The following is a 21,196-nucleotide window of genomic DNA, read 5'->3' as shown; positions in this document are numbered from 1 at the left end:
ATTTGAAGTCTGGGATTGTGATGCCTCCTGCATGTTTCTTATTGCTGAGAATTGCTTTTGCTATTCTGGATCTTTTTTTTTTCTCCATATAAAGTTCATGATTGATTTTCCTAGGTCTCTGAAGAATGTTGCTGGTATTTTAATGGGAATTGCATTGAATCTATAGGTCAGTTTTGGTAGAATGGCCATTTTGATTATATCTATTCTGCCTATCCATGAGCACGGGAGATCTTTCCATCTTCCAAGGTCTTCTTCAATTTCTTTCTTTAATGTTTTATAGTTTTTGTTGTAGAGGTCTTTTACATCTTGGGTTAGGTTTATTCCTAGATATTTTATTGGTTTTGAGGTTATAGTGAATGGAATTGTTTTCTCTGTTTCTTTCATTGTGGATTCATTATTGGCGTAAAGAAAAGCCATATATTTCTTTAGGTTGATTTTGTATCCTGCGACTTTGCTGAATTTGTCAATCAGCTCCAGAAGTCTATTGGTTGAGTTTTTTGGGTCTTGCAGATAAAGGATCATGTCATCTGCGAATAAGATGATTTTAATTCCTCTCTTCCTATGTGAATTCCTTTTATTTCCTTCTCTTGTCTTATTGCTGCAGCAAGAGTCTCAAGGACTATATTGAAAAGGAGTGGTGATAGTGGGCATCCTTGTCTTATTCCTGACTTTAGAGGAAATTCTTGCAGTTTTTCCCCATTCAATATAATGTTGGCTTTGGGTTTGCAGTATATTGCCTTAATGATGTTGAAGTATGTACATTCCTTCTATCCCAATTTTCTGCAGTGTTTTTAACATAAATGGGTGTTGGATTTTGTCGAATGCTTTTTCAGCATCTATTGCTATGATGATGTGGTTTTTGTTCTTGGTTCTATTTATGTGGTGGATAACATGTATTGATTTGTGTAGGTTGAACCAGCCTTATTTTTCTGGAATGAACCCAACTTGGTCATGATGTATTATTCTCTTGATGTAGTTTTGAATGTGTATAGCTAGAATTTTGTTTAGAATTTTTGCATCTATGTTCATTAAAGATATTGTTCTGTAATTTTCCTTTCTTGAAGTATCTTTATTTGGTTTGGGGATTAATGTGATACTGGCCTCATAGAAGAAATTTGGGAGAGTTCCATCTCTTTCAATTTCCCGGAACAAGTTCTGAAGTATTGGTATTAGTTGTTTACTGAAGGTTTTATAGAATTCAGCTGTAAACCCATCTGGGCCTGAGCTTTGGTGAAAGAATTTTTATTGCTGTTTCTATTTCTTTGGTTGCTATTGGTTGGTTTAGGCTTGCTATATCCTCTTGGCTGAGTGTAGGTAGGTTAACTATGCTTAGAAATCTATCAGTTTCTTCCATGTTTTCAAGTCTATTGGAGTACAAATTTTTAAAGTAGTTTCTGATAATCTTTTGAATTTCTTCACTATCTGTGGTGATATCTCCTTTTTCATTTCTAATTTTGATAATTTGAGTTGATTCTCTTTTTCTTTTGGTTAGGTTGGCCAGGGGTTTATCAATTCTATTGATCTTCTCAAAGAACCAACTTTTTGTTTTATTGATTCTTTGAATTGTTTTTTATTCTCTATTTCATTTATTTCTGCTCTAATTTTAATAATTTCTTGCCTTCTTCTGGCTTTGGGAGTAGACTGTTGCAGACTTTATAGGTCCTTGAGGTGTGTCATTAGGTTCTTTACTTGGCGGTTCTCTGTCCTTCTTATGTGGGCACTCAATGCAATAAACTTTCTTCTTAATACTGCCTTCATAGTGTCCCATACATTTTGGTAGGTTGTGTCTCTGTTTTCATTTGTTTCCATAAATTTTTTATTTCTTCCCTAATTTCTGCTCTTACCCATTCATCATTCAATAGTGTATCATTCAATCTCCATGTATTTGAATAATTTCTTTTGAGTTTCCTGTTGTTGATTTCTACTTTTATTCCATTATGGTCTGAAAAGATGCAAGGAATTATATTACATCTTTTGAATTTGCTGGCACTTTCTTTATGTCCCAGTATGTGGTCTATATTGGAGAAGGTTCCATGGGCTGCTGAGAAAAATGTGTATTCTGTAGTTCCTGGCTGAACTATTCAGTAAATGTCTATTAGGTCCATTTGGTTTATGGTTTTCTTTAGTTCTAAAGAGTCTTTACTCATCTTTTGCCTTGAAGATCAATCTAGTGGTGTGAGAGGCGAATTAAAGTCTCCCAGAATTATTGTATTTGGGTCTATTTGGGATCTGATGTCCAGAAGGGTTTGTTTTACAAATGTGGTTGCACACACATTTGGGGCATAAATATTTACTATCATTTTATCTTCTTGGTGTATTGTTCCTTTTAGTAAAAGGAGGTGCCCTGATTTGTCTCTTCTGATGTGTTTTAGTTTAAAGTCTGTTTTGTTGAATATCAGGATTGCTACCCCTGCTCTTTTTTGGTCTCCAGTAGCATGATATATCTTTTTCCATCCTTTCACTATCAGTCTGTGAATGTCTTTGGCTGTAAGGTGAGTTTCTTGCAGACAACATATATTTGGATTATGTTTCTTGATCCACATTGCCAGTCTATGTCTTTTGATTGGTGAGTTAAGTCCTTTGATATTAAGAGATATTATTGAAATATGATTTTTGTTTTCTGCCATTTTATGTTCTGTCTACTATTGGATGGATTGGTCTTTCTTCTTTACTTAAATGGCCCACTTATTGACTTCCTCTCTTATCTGGTTCTGGAGTCTGCTTCTTTTTTCTTCTTTATGGTTTATTTCTTTAAGAATTTTCTCTAGTGTAGGCTTTGAATTCATGAATTTTTTAAGATTCTGTTTATCCTGAAACACTTTTGTTTTCCCATTGATTGTGAATAGTAGTTTTGCTGAATAAATAAGCTTTGGTTGGAAGTTATTTTCTTCCAGGGTCTGAATCATGTCGTACCAGTCTCTCCTAGCATTCATGACCTGGGTTGTATAGTCTGGGGTGATTCTTATTGTTTTACCTCTATATGTCACCCATCCTTTTGTTCTCACTGCTTTTAAGATTCCTTCCTTGGCCTCTATGTTGGTCATTTTGGTTATTATGTGGCGTGGCGTGGTCCTTCTTTGGTCCTGTCTCAATGGAGTTCTGTATGCCTCCTGGACATGAAGATCTAAGTCTCTTTCCATGTTTGGAAAATTCTCTGAGATTATTTCTTTGAAGAGATCATGGATGCCCTTGGTCTGTACCTCCATCCCTTCTTCAATGCCTCTTATCCGTAAGTTAGGGCACTTCATATTATCCCATATTTGCTGGATGTTTAGGGTTTGTTGCTGTAAAGATTTCTGTATATCACTGACCGTGTTTTCGGTTTTGGATGTACTATCTTCTAACAGTGATATTCTGTTTTCCATTTTATCTAATCTTCCAGAATTTCTATTGCTGTCTTCATTTCACTTATTGATTCTTTCATTTCATTCCAGACCTCTTTCTGATTCTTTCTTAGTGTTTCCAACTCATCTTTCATCTCCTCTAGACTTGTTTTAAATCCTTTCATCATATTGTAGATCAAGATTCACAACTCCCCTTCTTGCATTTCTTGAAGGTCAGTATTCATGACTTCTGTCATTTCTCCACTATTCCTGGTTCTCATATTTTCACCGTTCTCAGGCCTGTTCTTCTGTTGTCTTCCCATTGAAGTGGTATGGATTGGGTGATGATGGAGTAGCTGGCAGCCCAATCAGAAGCTCTGACGGGCTGGTAGTTCTTCCATATCTGGTTCTCCAGAGGCTGTAGAGGTGACTCCTGGGTCTTGGTGTTTCCTGGGTCTCTGAAGGAGCTTTTGGATTTTGTTGCCACGTTGGTGTAAGTTAGGTCCCGGGGCTATGGTTTGGGCTGGAGCTCTGCTGGTGCTGGGCAGGGGCTGTGCTGAAGCCTGGTGCTGCAGCCTCTGAGAGGCTGCTGGCTGGTGCTGGGCCTTGGCTGGTCTGGGGCTGGGCTTGGGCTGGGCTGGGGCCAGAGATGGTAGCAGCCCAGGGGGCTCTGGAAGGAGCAGAGCCCGAGCCTCAGGGCCCCCGGGCGGCTTACCGGTGGCTCTAGGTCCAGCGCAGAGGTGACTCCTGGGTCTCGGTGCTTCCTGAGTGTCCGAAGGAGCTTTCGGATTTTGTTGCCACGTTGGTGTAAGTCAGGTCCTGGGGCTGCGGTCTGGGCTGGAGCTCCGCTGGTGCTGGGCGGGGATTGTGCTAGAGCCTGGTGCTGTAGCCTCTCAGAAATGTTTAAAATAAGCAACAAAACAATCAAGAATTTCAGAGGCAGGATGCCTTAGCTATTGTTTATTACCCATGATCAGTTTCTCCAATATTCTTGCATTTGAAGCAGGACAACTAATTAATATATACTGAGCACCCTTTCCTTGGTCATAGAAGTTTTTGTGTATCTTTTTTTTATTTTTGGGAAAACATATATGCTTATTGTAAAAATAACCCCAAACCTCAGCCTGGTGGAGCATGATGATAATCCCAGTACTTGGGAGGCTGAAACAGAAGACTCACAGGTTTAGTGCTAGCCTCAGCAACTTAGTGAGATCCTGTTGCAAAATAAAAATAAAAATAGATTTGGAGGTCTAGCTCATAGGTAGAATACTTCTGGGCTCAATCTCCATTAACATATCATACATACAAACACACACACACACACACACACACACACACACACACAGAGTTTCCTAAATCCTTAAAATTAAATATGTAAATGACCTACTATATTTTATGTTTTTATATGAAATCTGCTTTCTTTAACTTTATTATTATTATTATTTTGATTGGTGCACTATAGTCTCACATCATAATGTGGATCATGTTGACAATGGTGTACATTCACACAATACTTGGTACCTACCCCCCTTCTGCTTTCCCTTTTTCCTCCTCCCAATACTGAGTGTCCAGGTTAACAATGTTATATTCACATGTATACACGTATTCGAATGTAGCTTTTCCATTCATTAACCTCACCCTTTTTCCTTTCCTACCCTTTCTTTCTGGCTTTGCTGAGGTTTCTCCTCCATTATCTGGAGTCCTTCTGGTATCCCTAATACTCCTTAGCTTAAGCATATTAGAGAAAACATATGTCGCTTCTCTTTCTGTGCTTGGCTATTCATGTATCTTTTTAAAGCTTCTCCAACATATTTTAATACAGAGGTATTTTCTCTACTAAGAAAGACAGGTATCTATTTTTTTTACAAATATCTGTTGCAATTAACTGAATGTTTGTGCCACTCTCCCCCAAATTCATGTTAAAAGCCTAATTCCCAATATGACGATATAAGAAACTGAGGCCTTTTTTTAATTTATTTTTATTGGTGCATTGTAATCATACATCACATTGGAATATAAGACTTGAGAGGATATACAAGCACACATCATCCAATTAGCCCTCGTCCAGCCCCCATCCCATTCCCTCCCCCCCTCGATCCCATGCTTGTTTGGTAATTAACTTTGATACATATGTTTATGTACCTCCTGCTTTTTAAAGAGGCTCCATCCTACCCTATTCCATACCCTCTGATTGGTCACCTTAATTGCTTCACTATAGGGCCCTTTCTATAGCTCGACCACTTCCTGTTGCCCGTTTCCTCCTAGTTATTGCTGATTAGGGGAAGCATCTGGTTTTAATTTTCTGCGATATTTCTCTGTGCATGCCGCGTTGCAAATACCGATCCCACTCTTGACAGCCCCAGTTGTGGCCTGGCTACCCGGTGGACTGATCAGACCTCGCTGGCTCAAGCAGCAGCCTTGCCTCATGGGAGGTCCCTGTTCTGGCCTCGCTGGCCCTGACACTGACCTAACCCCTCAGCTGGCTCCGATCCTGGCCTCGGAGGCCCCAGCACCGGCCTTGCCTCACGGCAGGCTCTGATGTTAGCTGATGGCCCCGACATCTGCCTAACCCCTTGGCAGGCTCCGATCCTGGCCTTGGCGGCCTCAGTAGCATCCTTGCCTCACAGAAGGCTCTGATGCCGGCCTGTGGCCCCGGCAATAGCCTAACCCCTCAGCAGGCTCTGATCCCGGCCTCAGAGGCCCCAGCACCAGCCTTGCCTCATGGCAGGCTCCGATCCCGGCCACACTGGCCCTGGCACCGGCCTGACCCCTCGACAGGCTCTGATCCCGGCCTCGGAGGCCTCAATAACGGCCTTGCCTCACAGAAGGCTCCGATGCCGGCCGTTGGCCCCAGCACCAGCCTAAGCCCTCGGCAGGCTCCGATCCCAGCCTCGGAGGCCCCAGCACCGGCCTTGCCTCACAGCAGGCTCCAATCCCGGCCTCGTTAGACCCGGCACCGGCCTAACCCCCTCGGCAGGCTCTGATCCTGGCCTCGGAGGCCTCAATAATGGCCTTGCCTCACGGAAGGCTCCGCTGCCGGCCATTGGCCCTAGCACCGGCCTAACCCCTCGGCAGGCTCCGATCCCGGCCTCGGAGGCCTCAATAGCGGCCTTAAATGAGGCCTTTTGAAGATGATTAGGTCATGAGAATTTATCCCTCATGAATAAGATTAGTGCCCCTATGAAATGGATTGCAAAGCACTCTCTTACCCTTTTTCCACCATGTAAAAATAGAAGACAGCCAAACATGAACAAAGAAAAAGCATCCTGAGAATTCATCAAATCTTCTAGCACCTTGATCTTGGACGTCCCAGCCAACTAGAATGGTGAGGCACAAATATTTGTTGTTTAAGCCACTCAGTCTATGGTGGTTTATTATAGCAGCCTTGCTGTACAGGCTTTGATCAAGTGTCTCCCTTGTGCCAGGCACAAGTCTGAGAGCCAGGGGTATGGTGATGAGCAGGTCAGAGGAGATCTCTGCTACCATAAAACATGGACAGCAAACACATAAATACCTTTAAAACTTCAAAGCTGTAAGTGCTATAAAAGAAATTCAATATGGCGTGACAACACTGGCTAATGGAGCTACGTTACATGGGGGAGTAGCAGAAACCTAACCTGGCCCCTGAATGACAAAAGCTGTCCAAATGAAGTTAGAAGGAAAATCATATAGGCAAGAGAAGAGCAAGTGCAGGCCCGAGTGGAAATGAGACCTGAGACGAGTTCACTCTAGCTGGAACAAGAAGGTGATTCATCCTCCATCCACTGAACCTATCTCAATAGGGCCCAGGAATACAAAAGTGAAAACTAATTGTTATTCTTAAGAGCTCAGTCTAGTAAAAAAAAATTAAAAAAAAGTCCAGCAAACAATTATAATACAATGTGTTAAGTGCATATGGTGCTTTAGACAAGAGAGAAGCAATGAGGTAAAGCCATAGAACCAGTCATCAACTAGGTGCCAAGCAACATGAGTTCTTAGCCTAGACCCATTTATTAGCAAGATCCTTGTCAGGTAAAATTTATTCACATATTTATGCTTTTGGTCAATGAAACAACAAACATTGAGTATTATAATACTCCAGGACACTATGCTAGGTGCAGGGCATCCATATTAGTTAGGATGCTTTGAGTCACTATTGACAAGAAAGCAACTCAAAAATCTGACAGTAACTTAAACCAAAGAGAGTAACTTAATGAGTTAGATTTAAATATAGGAAGCAAAAGTGCTGAAACAATAAAGCACTCTTCTTCATTCATATTCTCTCTTTCTCTTTTTCTTTCTCTCCTCTTCCACCCCTTCCTCTCTCCCTGACCCTATATCCCAATTCTATTTATTGTCTATTATCCTCAGTCTATTTCAGTCTATGGAAGGAAGGCTCCATGTCCACTGGGAAAGAGTCTCCCTTTTTAACAGTTTGAACAAATCTCCTAAAGAAGATGAACACCTGTAGTCACAGTCCCATTCCTAGAACCATCACTCTGACCTGCACAGTTGCTGCTCTTGCTGACCAAGACAGGATTATTTCTACCCCCGGAAGGCAAGAGATCCAATAAACCTTAATCCAATTAAGTAGAACTGATATGTGGAGAGTGTAGGCTTCGAGATACAGATTCTGATGCCACAAAGCAGAGTGAGTGAGGGCAGACATGAGGCAAAAAACACAAATGTCTGCTACAGGAAATTTGTCCTCAGCTCAGAGAACTCACAGCCTTGTAGAAGAAATCAATGACTCCTCCAAAACTCACAGCATCATGTGATGCATCCCTGGTACTCAGAGATGCCTCCATAGTGTCTTCAACTCTTTGTATTGAGTATATAAACTCTCTTTTGTGTCTCCTCTACTGCAGAACTCATTCCTCAGATGCTCCTCAGTGTGTCTACCTCCCATGGCCACTTCTCCTTGACTCTTCTTCCTTCCCACTAGGGAAAAACGTCTTCCCACAAACACCATTCCTCCTTTCCCTATCTTGCTCTTGTGCCTTCTCTATGTCCATGTAATCTAACATAGAAGAAATAATTGACTAAAATTAAGAATTTTATTTGGCCTTGAATTTTTTAAAAAGACAAGCTTAAGAACCAGACAGGGCAATGCATAGAATTCCCAGTCTTTAGGAGGCTGAGGCAGGAGGACCACAGGTTTGAGGAAAGCCTCAGAAAGTAGTAAGACTCTCATCAACCTAGCAACACCCTGGTTCAAAAATAAATATAAATAGGGATTACGGTATATCTTGGAGGTAAAATGCCCACCCGGGCGTTCAATCTCCAGTAACACACACACACACACACACACACACACACACAGGCTTAAAAAGCAATCACATCATCCTGTTCCACAGTCACAGACTTGAATAACAGCTTTTGATTTTTCCCCCTTTATACACAGCATGTGCAGATGAGGAATGGCTTTGTCCATCATATCTAGCTACCATCCTCAAGCTCAGAAATACAAAGCTGTGGGCCTCCAATTACAGATAAACTTGCTTGCATTTTACACATAATTAAATTTTCCTGCTCTTTCCAATCCAGTCCCATCTTTCAGTCTGATTTCTTTAATTGGTCCCATATCTTAAAGGAGTTCTGTTCACCATTTGGTATTTGATAGATCCCATGGGTTTTTGTAGCTGACAATGATGCTACTGTCTCTAAGTCTGTTTTATAGAGGGATGCATATATGTCCCTAATTGCTTTTATTTTTTTAATGGGGATTTGATGAAAAAAGTTCTCATATTTTCTAAAATATTCATCATAAAATAAGTTCCTGTCCCAGAATTGTGCTCAAAACCATAAGTCCTTTTATGATAGACTGGCTAGGGTGTAGGTTTTGTCCATCCTTGTATTTGTTAAATATAAAAATCAATAATGCCACCACTCTGCACATCTATCTAATGTGATAATCAATACCAATACCTTTTCTGATATTTACTTAATACAATAATCAATAACAATCCTGTTTGTTTATTTGATGCCATTGACCAGAGTGGAAGACCAAATCTGTGTGCTTCATCTACCCTGTGTACATGAGGACTGAGCCATTCACCATTAACATATCCCTTCTTTTCCCTATTTTCTATCCCCAGACCTAAACAGAACAGTCTTCCTCTCCTTGCTCTGGAAGATTATGGTCAATAAATTATTATTTGGGGGAGGCAGCCAGCATTACTTGAACCTCTCACTACATGAGTCTAGGTACTGTGAAGGAAAGAAAGAACTATATAATTGCATAATTACATATTTAACTGCAATATAATTTAGCCCTGTGTTTGTTAAGGTTAAAGTAGCTACTCCATCAGAGAAGCCCTAAGATCCTGGTGGCTAAATACATAAGTTGGTTGCTTTTTACCTAACAGTATAATATGGTTGTTCCTAGTTAGTGGGATATTTCCATATAATAATTCAGAGATCTCCTTCCATCTCACAGATCCACCTTTTCCTGGAAACTCAAAATCCTCTGCATTCAGCCAGCATGTGAAAAAAGAACATGGATAACTATTGACAGGTTGGGTCCCTCCCCGCAGGGGCGGGACCTTAGAAAAGGAGGAGACTCTGGTGGGTGATATCAGGAGGCAGGCAATGTCCCAAGAGGGGCGGTGTTCCTATGTGTAGCCCCACCCACAAGACGTAAACCTTAAAAGGAAGGGCATTTCCTCTCCAGCGGTGGAGGGGCTTGGAGGTCTCCAAGAGTGGCCCAGCCCCTAACCCCGAGAGAAGACCACATTAAAATTCTTTTCCCATCCCTGGTCTCTCTCTCCTTTTTCTGCACCAAAAACTAACAACTATGAGTAGATTATCCTAATAAGTCAAACCTAGAAGCCGGTGTGATCAATTCTGCCCATATTTCTTTGGTTAGAACAACTCAGTGTTATGGTCTCATTCAACTTCTGGTAAACAAGCTGAGAACATGGTCAGCTACATGCCCAATAACAAGAATATATTTGAATAGTTAGTATCTGCCACTATCCTATCCTTGAGTTGCTTAGGGCTCAAAGAGGAAGACGAGATGAAGAATTAAACACATGATGAGAAGGGAAAGATCATCATGGTGTAAATTAGTTGGTCTTTCTAATCTAAGACTTTCTAAGGCTTTCTAAGACTTTTGAAGGAGAAGCTCTTTAAAGTGGGAAGAATATGGAGATAAACATGAGCAGCTATTCCAAGAGGCAAAACACGATGGCAGGAAAAAAAAAAAAGCAGAGATATAAAGTGGGAGGCATTAGGCAAAGGGGCATGAGGAGACTGTTCTGTCGGTCGCACAGGGAGTCTGAGCCAAGAGGTAGAGAGCAACACACCTGTCTGAGACTAGGATGAGACACCTGACAAGGGCCACTGCCCTCCCTATGAGCACATTTGCATTGCACTAGAATCCCTTGGTCCCTTAAAAGGTCCCGGTGCACTTTACCACTTCTTTCTACATAATCTCTAAATCTCATCTGACATTTCAAGTCTGAGTGGAAAATGTTAGCATTACCTAGAGGATGTCCCTCACTAATTTTGAGTCTCTCAAAGAACAAATGGAAAATAGTCAATTCTAAGAGACCAGCATTAACCTAAGTAACCATTTCACTGGTAAATTCAATCATGAGTCTTTCTGCTGCAACAAAGCTAAGGAGTCAATAAGAATCAGGTGCTTCAGTCAGGGACATAGAGCTGTGGATAATTAAATGTCTTGACCAGGGACCTGGATTTACAGCAAAATCAAAGTAGAAATAAAAACCAATCGTTCTCTCTTTGGTTCAATCTCTAAGTACCTACATAATTAGGGGGACCACTACTCTAATCAAATCTTTCTGCAAATTAAGATATTTCAAAAGGTTAAATCACATGTGGTCCCAATAGAAGTCCTTTGGGGGCATATATTTCTGAACCTTGTTAAAAAAGACTCCCTGGTTACCATGAGAACACATATCTACTCTCACCTGTTCCAATGTTTCGATGCCTCCGCTACTCAGCACATTGAAATGAGAACTATATCTTTAACTCTACTATATTTTGTACTACTTCATACAGAACACACATCAGGACTGTCTTGCTCCCTGGTAAAAGTTTTAGGGCAATGGTTATTTATCTTTAGAGGATTTTGAATAATATTAAAAATCCAAAGGAAGCTATGACTCCTGTCCCTTACCTCTCCAGAAAAAAAAATCCATCTGCACATAGAAAGTATTTCAGTTTATATGTAAGCGAAGCACTCCTGAGGATCTCTTATAATTCAAAATTTCTATTTTTTCAGCTTCAATGTCTTCCCTGAGATTCACTATAAACCCCTATGCAGAAGTGTCACACATTGATAAAGACTATTCACTTCCTGTACTGACTCAAAATTTCCCCATTTTACAGATAAGAAAAATGATATGTGGAGAGTTTAAGCAACTTGTCATCATCGTCTACCTCTAGGAATTATCAGAGTAGACCTGGAATCCATGTAGTCTACCTCAATGACCTTACACAAGCATATAACCATGATGAGATGTTATCCTATTCTCTATTTCTATTCTAGTAACACAACCCTCATATTACACACACACACACACACACACACACACACACACACACACACACAACTCTTCTGTCTACTTGTAAGTAGTTGAGCAGAGTAAGACCAAATGCTGTGCCTCTCCTCTCCTAATGCCCCTTGGCATCATCTGCTAATTATTAAACCATCAATATGGAAGCCCCATTATTTCTCTATTTTTAACCCACCTCAGTTTCAAGCCATACATCAAGACAAAGTCCTCCTGGACCTAGTGTTGTTTTACACCCTCCAGACACTGTCACTGCAACAGCAGCTTTCTCTTAATTTGCTGCAGCTCTGAAGTCCCTGAGGTTTGCTAGAGACATCCCACAGGTTGGGGAAAGAAATACTACAATCAAAGCTCTTGTCACCCAAGTTAATAAAGATCTTCTTTAGTATCTGATTTAAATTTCCTCTTTTTCATTTTATATGAGGCTAAAGCTTAAGGCCATATCAAACTAAATTGGGAGATAAATATTTTGATTGAGTTGCCTATTTTCTGAAATCTTAAATCCAACACCTCACACTTTATTAGGTCTCTTTTGCATAATTCACAATAAACATAAACATTGTTTTTTAGCCCTTTTAAATCTAGCCCAGATGCATAGATTTTTAAATGATATGTTTATTAAGAGTTCCCTTCCCCCACCTCTCCAGAGAATCCCAGTGACAGAAAGGCGCCTTTATATAATTCTAGACTGTATGTCTAACTACCTCCAGCCACAAAGGGAAGTTTGACATAATTTCACCCCACCAGAATCTGTCTCCTCACTTCCCAATCTACTCCAAAAAATATATTCCAAGTAAAAGCATCATTATTAGTATTTTGTTTAATTTTAAAATACCATCAAATTTTCACCAGCCTATCCTTGCACTGCAAAAAAAAAAAAAGCATTGTGTTTGCTTTGCAAATTGCAAATGTGACTTGAAATTTTGAAGTTCCTATTAGTGCTAACCACTCTTAATAGTAAGAGTGCTTTCTTTTTACTTATTTCTCTAATTTTCTGACATGAGAATACTGGGTACAGGTCTTGAGTTTACCTGACTTAAATAGGGTAATATTTTCTTTTTTTTGGTTATGCAACTAACATTAAAATTGGTCCAGGCAGGCAGTTTAACACACAGGTTAGTACTGTAATCCCAGTACTTTAATACCAGTACATGGGAGGCTGAGACAGGAGAATCATAGGTTCAAAGACAGCCTCAGGAAGTAGCAAAACTCTCAGAAACCTAATAAGATCCTGTTTCAAAAACAAAATATAAGCTGGGCGTGGTGACACTCACTTGTAATCCCAGCATTTGGGAGGCTGAGACAGAAGGATCACAGTTTGAGGACAGCCTCAGTTACTACTTAGTGAGGCCCTTTGCAATTCAGTGAGACCCTGTTTCAAAATAAAAAATAAAAAATAGGACTGGGGTGTAGCTTGGAGGTAGAATGCCCCTGGGTTCCATCCCCAGACCTGCATATATATATATATATATATATATATGTGTGTGTGTGTGTGTGTGTGTGTGTGTGTGTGTGTGTGTGTGTGTCTTAAGGGCTGGGGTTTAGCTCAGAGTTAGAATATCCTTGGGTTCAATACTCAGTACAAAAAGAAAAAAAACTGGCAATGACATAGATGAAATTACCCAATAGAAATGCCTCCTCAATTCAAAGTATAAGCGAAGCTTCCCCAGAGACATCAACTGAAGATGAGCTCATAATCCAAAATTATAAAATACATAGAGTAACTTACAGTTCTGAGAAAAAAATACAATAAAGGGGGATTTATAGCTGGGAAGGATTAAGATAAAAATGACCTAAAATGAAAATTTCAAAATAAGTATGTTAACAATATCCTATAAGGTAGAAGGAAAAGTATTTAACAAAATAAGCCCAAGCGCTATAGAAAAATACTACAAACACTTGAGAAATAAAAAGAAAAAAAATGAAGATAAAATTTCTAGAAATGAAAACTACTATGGACTCAATGTTTGTTTGCTAAAATCCAAGGTTAAAATCCTAACCTCCAAGGTGATGATATTAGAAGGTAGAATATTTGGGACACAATTAGGTCATGAGGGCTCTGTCCTCATAACTGTTGCCTTTGTAACAGAAGCCAGAAAAGTTCCCTTGCCCCTTGTTCCACCTGAGGACACAGTAATAAAAAAATAAAACACAGAATTCAGTGAACCAGAAAGCAAGCCCTAACCAGTCACCAAAACTATCTGATGGCACCTTGATCTGGAGTTCCAAAATTCCATATCTATGAGAAATCAATATTTCTTGCCAGTTTATGGCATTTTGCTATATCAGCCCAAAAAAACTAAGACAAAAAAAAAATATGGTCATTGAAATAATCCATTGATGGCTTAAACAACATACTAGATGTAGCTGAAAAGAAAATTCATGATTTGGAAGGTAGAGAGATAAGGCAACCACCCCAAATGTGGAAAAAATAGTTAAGAAACATAAAGGAATACAGGTGCAGTGGTGCATGCCTATAATCCCACTACTAGAGAGGTTGATACAGGAGAATATCAGGTTCAAGGCCAGCCTTGACAACCTACCTAGGAGAAATGACTGTGTGCCTACAAATAAACAGCAATCATACTGACAGCAAACTGGTCATCAGCAGAAACAGACACAACAAGGCCAAAGGAAAATATCTTAAATGTTCTCAGTAAAATAACTGGCAAACTAGAATTCCCCAGCTCGTAAAACTAATATTCAAAACATGAGCATAAAATAGGCATTTTGGGTAGTATAATCAGGGAATTTGTTGTTCATAGATCATATCTTCTGCCCAAAGAGAAAAGCACAATGTCAACAAAAATCAAAACAGCAAAGATGGAATGGGATACAAGAAGTAACAGTGAGAGAGAAATTCAATTTAGATCTGCAAATCTAAATATAGACTATAAAACAGTATCCAAAGAAACTAATTTTGAAGGTTTATCTAATAATACAGTATAATTAATATGAGAATAACAATAAAAAAGATCAGATCGTGTTGGCAGGAATATATAAAGCATTCTAAGTTTCTGGATTTTTTCTTTTCAGGAAGATTACAGGGGGGAAATAAAGAAGCAAAGTTACAAATAGGGGAAATATAGTTATGATTCCTTTTTTTCTAAAGCTTCTGACAATAAGATTATGTTCTTCTCAAGCAAGATTAATATTAATCATCTTAAAGGCATTTTCAAATATTTTCCTCCCACAAGGAATGTTTTTCAAGAAATTGAAAGAGAATTGCTTATGCACACAGATGAAGAAAATTAACCTACCTCCTTTCACAAGTTTGTGAGTCAACTCACTCAGAAGGTATTATGCTATTCAGCTTCTGATATTAATTTTTTTGGGGGGTGGTACTGGGGTTCCTGGAAGCCCTTCTACCTCCGGGCTACACTCCCAGACCTATTTTATATTTTTTATATATTTGGAAATTGGGTCTCTTAAACCAGCAAGGCTGACTATGAACTTGCACGGTCCTCCTGTCTCCGCCTCCCAAGCGCAGGAATTACAAGCTTGCGCCACCATGCCCTGCTTGATGTTAATACTTTTATCAGCAACCCGGACTCTGAAATACTTCATTAAAATAATCTCAGCAATTCCATACACTTTACAAAGTCAATATATAATTTGCTGTAAGAATTGAAAGTCCTAAAAAGCCATCAGGAGCCGGGTGTGGTGGCGCACACTTGTAATCTCAGCATTCAGGAGGCTGAGACTGGAGGATTGCAATTTATGGACAGCCTCAGCTACTTAGTGAGGCTCTTTGCAATTCAGTGAGACCCTGTTTCAAATAAAGAATCAAAAAATAGGGTAGGGGGTGTATCTTGGAGGTAGAATGTCCCTGGGTTCCATCTCCAGATGCCCAAAAAAAAAAAAAAAACCATCAGGAATGGTATATGTTCGGGAGGCTGAAGCAGGAAGATCACTTGAGCCCAAGAATTTAAGGTCAGCTGGGCTACACAGCAAAATTCTGTCTCAAAAATAAGAGACATCTAGTATATTCACCTAAAAATAAAATTCTCAAAGTCTCCTTCCACCTCTTCAAGGGGGAAGCCATCTACTGAAAAAAAATTTTATTTATTATTGTATATGAATGGAATAGTGCATCAGCATAAGCAACAGCACTGCTCTGTCACTAGGGGAGACTCTTAAAAAATCATTTCCAGGGTCTACTCTTATCTGAGAGAAAAAAATGTCCATCCATAAAATGATCTGCTGGGGGTTTGTTGCCCAAACTAGCCACCACTGCCTCAAAGAATCACCTGTATTTGAATACAAGTTTCTTAAAAAAAAAAAAAAAGTTCAATTTTGTTTTCTTGGTGCTTTTGACTAAATTGCAACTCAAAAAGACAATTATTAAGATCTGAACAGGAAATGTTTAAATTAAGAATATCATGTTCACATTCAAAAGTTGTAATTGGTCCATTAAGCAGCAGCCTTGCAGCAGGGTCTGTATTTTTATTTGCTTCATTACTTAAAACTAAATAGCAGTTATTAGTCATATTACAGTGGTTAAAGATTCTATAGTTTACACTGTTGGTGTTAAAAGTTAGCTTTGTATCAACTCACTGACTATTTCTTTTTTTTTCTTTTTTTTTTTGGTGGTGGTGGTGGTGGTACTGGGGTTCCTGGAAGCCCTTCTACTTCTGGGCTACACTCCCAGAACCATTTTTTATATTTTTGTATGGAAACAGGGTCTCTTAAGCCAGCAGGCTGGCTTTGAGCCTGCACGATCCTCCTGTCTCTGCCTCCCAAGTGCGGGAATTACAAGCATGCGCCACCACGACCAGCTCTTCTATTGATTTAATATTGATCAAGTGATAGACAGTGGTTTGACTGATTGCTCTGCTTTTATATCAAGGTTTGTTTTTGTTCTTTTTTTTTTTTTTGGTGGTACTGGGGTTTCTGGAAGCCATTCTACCTCCAGGCTACACTCCCAGACCTATTTTATACTTTTTTTTTTGGTGCAATGTATTCATACATCATAATGGTATAAAGAAAATACTTTTGTAGACATACATGCACACATCGCCCAGTTAGCCCCTACCCGATCCCCACCCCGTTCCGTCCCCATCCCTCCTTCCCATGCTTGGCTTAGTGGTTGACATCTAATTTTATAGCAATTTATCCAATATTAACGATGATAATCTTACATACCAAGCTTTTGATGACTTAAAGATAACATTTCAATATTTCTTTTTACTTTCTTTCTTACCAGAGAATATTTTTCTTTTTTTTTAGGTGAAACTATCATACATTTATTTATTTCTCAGAAAAAAAATCTATCCTGATATGGAATATGGACTCTAGATACCCAAAACAATCTCAAAGAAGAACAAAGCTAGAAGATGTATATCTTCTGACTTCAAACCATATAAAGCTACAGTAATTGAAACAGTGTAGTACTGTTCTAAAGGCAGATATATAAACCATTGGAGTTAAATAAAAGCCTAGAGATAAATTCTTCCATATATTGTTAAGTTATTTTTGACAAGGTTTCCATAAATATTTGGTGGAGGAAATAATAATCTTTTAACTAAATATTGTTGAAAAATAATAATTACATGAAAAAGAATAAAATTGGACCCTTACCTAACACATATACAAATATTAACTCAAAATAGATAAAAGACCTAAATATAAATCTTAAGACTATAAACTTTTAGAAGAAAGTCTGGGTCATAAAACCTTACAACATTGAAATTGGCAGTGATTTCTTGGATATTATTTCAATGGCACAGGCAACAAAAGGGTAAATAAACTCCCTAAAAAATAAAAAAAATTGTATATCCAAAGACAATGTAAACAAAGTTAAAAGTTACTAATAGAATGAGATAAAATATTTCCAAATGCTATATCTGAAGGTATATTAATATTCCAACTAGACAACCTAAAAATTAGCAACAATACAAGCAAACAATACAATTTAGAGATAGGTAAAAGACTAACATAAATAATGAATCTCGATATTGCCACCGGCGGCAGCAGCACCGAATTCAGCGAGGCCAGTACAGCTACATCTGCATACTCAAGAACAGTGAGTCAAATTGTGGGCCACAGAGGAGAAATCCCAGTACTGTACTCCCTGGGACTTGACCCAGTGGGGGAGGGCGGTGGCAGAGATATGACACCATAGGAGAACATGCAACCTGGCACCACCCACAGTCTAAAGCAGCCTCTATCGACTCTCTGGGTCGGAGACTCTGTGATAAAACCCAGTAAAGGAGTAGTGGGGTCTGAGATACTACTGACTCGAGATCCAGAACACCTTAAGTGAAGTCATAGTGACCCAAGGGAAGAACCCAGAGAAGGCACAAACTTCCGAAATCATGGGAAAGAGGAATAATACTGGAGCAATAAATTGAGAAAATACTCAAAGAGATTAACTACAAAGAAGAAATAGGTAACACACTCCAGAACTAGAGAAACAAGATTTTCCATCCAACAGACAACTAAGATTGGTTATCTGTGGAGATTCATTACTTATGTTAGTCTTTTACCTATCTCTAAAGGGTATTGTTTGCCTTTATTGTTATTAATTTCTAGGATTTCTAGTTGGAATATTAATATACCTTCAGATATAGCATTTGGAAATATTTTATCCCATTCTATTAGTAACTGTTAACTCTGTTTACATTGTCTTTGGATATACAATATTTTTTTTTATTTTTTAGGGAGTTTGTATACTCCTCTGTTGCCTGAGCCATTGAAATCATAACCAAGAAATCACTGCAAATTTCAATGTTGTGAGGTTTTATGACCCAGATTTTCTCCTAAAAGTTTATAGTCTTAAGATTTATATTTAGGTCTTTTATCTATTTTGAGTTAATATTTGTATATGGGATTAGGTAAGGGTCCAATTTTATTCTTTTCCATGTAATTATTATTTTTTAACAATATTTAGTTAAAAGATTAATATTTCCACCACCAAATGTTTGTGGAAACCTTGTCAAAAATAACTTGACAATATAGGGAAGAATTTAGCTCTAGGCTTTTATTTAACTCCAAGGGTTTATATATCTGCCTTTAGAATAGTACTACACTGTTTCAATTATTGTAGCTTTATATGGTTTGAAATCAGAAAATATATATCTTCTAGCTTTGTTCTTTTTCAAGATCATTTTGGGTACCTAGAGTCCATATTCCATATTAGGATAGATTTTTTTCTGAAAAATAAATATATAAATATATGATAGTTTCACCTAAAAAATAGAAAAAAAAATATTCTCTGGTAAGAAAGAAAGCAAAAAGAAATATTGAAATGTCACCAAAAGCTTGGTATCAGACAAATGAAACTCTTATGTGAGATTATCATTTTTAATTTTAGATAAATTGCCATAATACTAGATGTCAACTACTAAGCCAAGCATGGGAGGGAGGGATAGGGAGAGAATGGGGTGGGGATTGGGTGGGGGCTGACTGGGAAAAGTGTGCATGTATGTCTACAAAAGTATGTATCCTACTATAATGTCTGAATACAGTGCACCAATAAAAATAAATAAATAAATAAATAAATAAATAAATAAATGAATGAATGAATGAATGAATCTCAACAGATAACCAATCTTAGTTGTCTATTGGATGGAAAATCTTGTTTCTCTGGTTCTGGTGTGTGTTACCTTTTTCTTCTTTGTAGTTAATCTCTTTGAGTATTTTCTCTAGCGCTGGTTTTGAAGACATAAATTCCTTCAGTTTCTGTTTGTCGTGGAAGCTTCTTATTTCCCCATCTAATTTGATAGAAAGTTTTGCTTGGTAGGAAACTTTTGGCTGGAAGTTGTTTTCTTTCAGAGTTTGGAATATGTTACTCCAAGCCCTTCTGGCTTTCATGACTTGGTTTGTGAAGTCTGGAGTGATTCTAATTGGTTTGCCTCTGAATGTAACTTGGCCCTTTGTTTTTGTTGCCTTTAAGATTCTCTGCTTGGCTTCCACAGTGGTCATTTTGACAATTATGTGGCATGGGGATCCTCTTCTGTGATCCTCTCTAAAGGGAGTTCTATAAGTTTCCTGGACCTGTGTATCGACCTCTTGCTCTATGTTTGGAAAATTTTCTGCTATTCCTTCCTTGAAGAGATTGTTGATCCCTTTGGTTTCACCTTCTTTTCCCTCCTCTATTCCAATTATTCTTAGGTTAACTCTCTTAAAATGGGCCCATATTTCTTCAATGTCAGATTCTTGTTGTCAGATTTTTTTTTCTAAATTAGAAACTATGCTTCATTTTTGAAATGATCATCTTCTAAGAGCGAGATTCTATTCTCCATGTGGTCTAATCAGTTGTTTGTACTTTGAATTGAGGCCTTTACTTCATTAATTGCATCCTTTATCCCTCTTTGGCTCTCTCTGAATTCTTTTCGAAACACCTCTATTATTTCTACAGTTATTTTCCTGATTTGATCTTCTATAAATCTCTGAATTTCTGTTTTATCAGGTTCTGATGTTGTGGGGTTGTGGGCATTCATTGCTCCATTGTTATTCCTTTTTCCCATGATTTTGGAAGTTTGTGCCTTCTCTGGGTTCTTCCCTGGATCACTACGACTTCACTTAAGGTGCTCTGGTCTCGAGTCTGTGGTATCTCAGTCACCACTACTCCTTTACTGGGTTGTATCACAGAGTCTCAGACCCTGGGAGTCAATCGAGGCTGTTTTTGACCATGGGGGGGTGCCATGTTGGGCATTCTCCTATGTTGTGATATCTCTGCCACCGCCACTCCCCCACTGGGTCAAGTCCCTGGGAGTACAGTACTGGGATTTCTCCTCTAGGGGTCACAATTTGACTCACTGTTGTTGAGTACGCAGATGGAGCTCTCGTGGACTCGTTGAATCTGCTGCTGCTGCTGCTGCTGCTGCTGCTGCTGCTGCTGCTGCTGCGGGTGGCAATATGGCGCCGCTGCCACACCCTCGGCTGTGAGGCTGGCGTATTTCTTTTCTGTTTTTGAGCTCCGCTCTGAGTCCCTGCAGGGTGTGCTGAGCCCAGCCTCTGGGAGCTTTAGATGCTCCCTGTGCCGAGAAATCTGCCAAATTCCTCCCAGCTGATCTACAGCGGCTCACCTCAGCTCGCTGTCTGCCGCTCCTCTCCGGAGCCTGGTGGGCTATTGAGTGCATTGGTCTGGTGCCGTCCGGTGAACTCACCGCTGCTGCCGGCAGTAAGGTGCTGCTGCTGCGTCCTTGGGCATGAGGCCGGCTTATCTCCTCTCTGGTTCTGAGCTCTGTTATGAGTTCCCCTCCTCTCTGGAGCCTGGTGCTGCAAGGGAAAATGGCGCCCACCGCTTCGTGCCGCGGCTCTGGCTGCAGCACTGCGGTCTGGTTTCTGGTGTCTCATTTTTCCAGCCCTCTTTTTCTATGTCCCTTGAAATTACATTTTTTGTTTCTC

Source organism: Muscardinus avellanarius, assembly GCF_963383645.1.
Source record: "Muscardinus avellanarius genome assembly, chromosome: 11".
Taxonomy (NCBI): domain Eukaryota; kingdom Metazoa; phylum Chordata; class Mammalia; order Rodentia; family Gliridae; genus Muscardinus; species Muscardinus avellanarius.
This window is presented reverse-complemented; position numbering follows the sequence as displayed.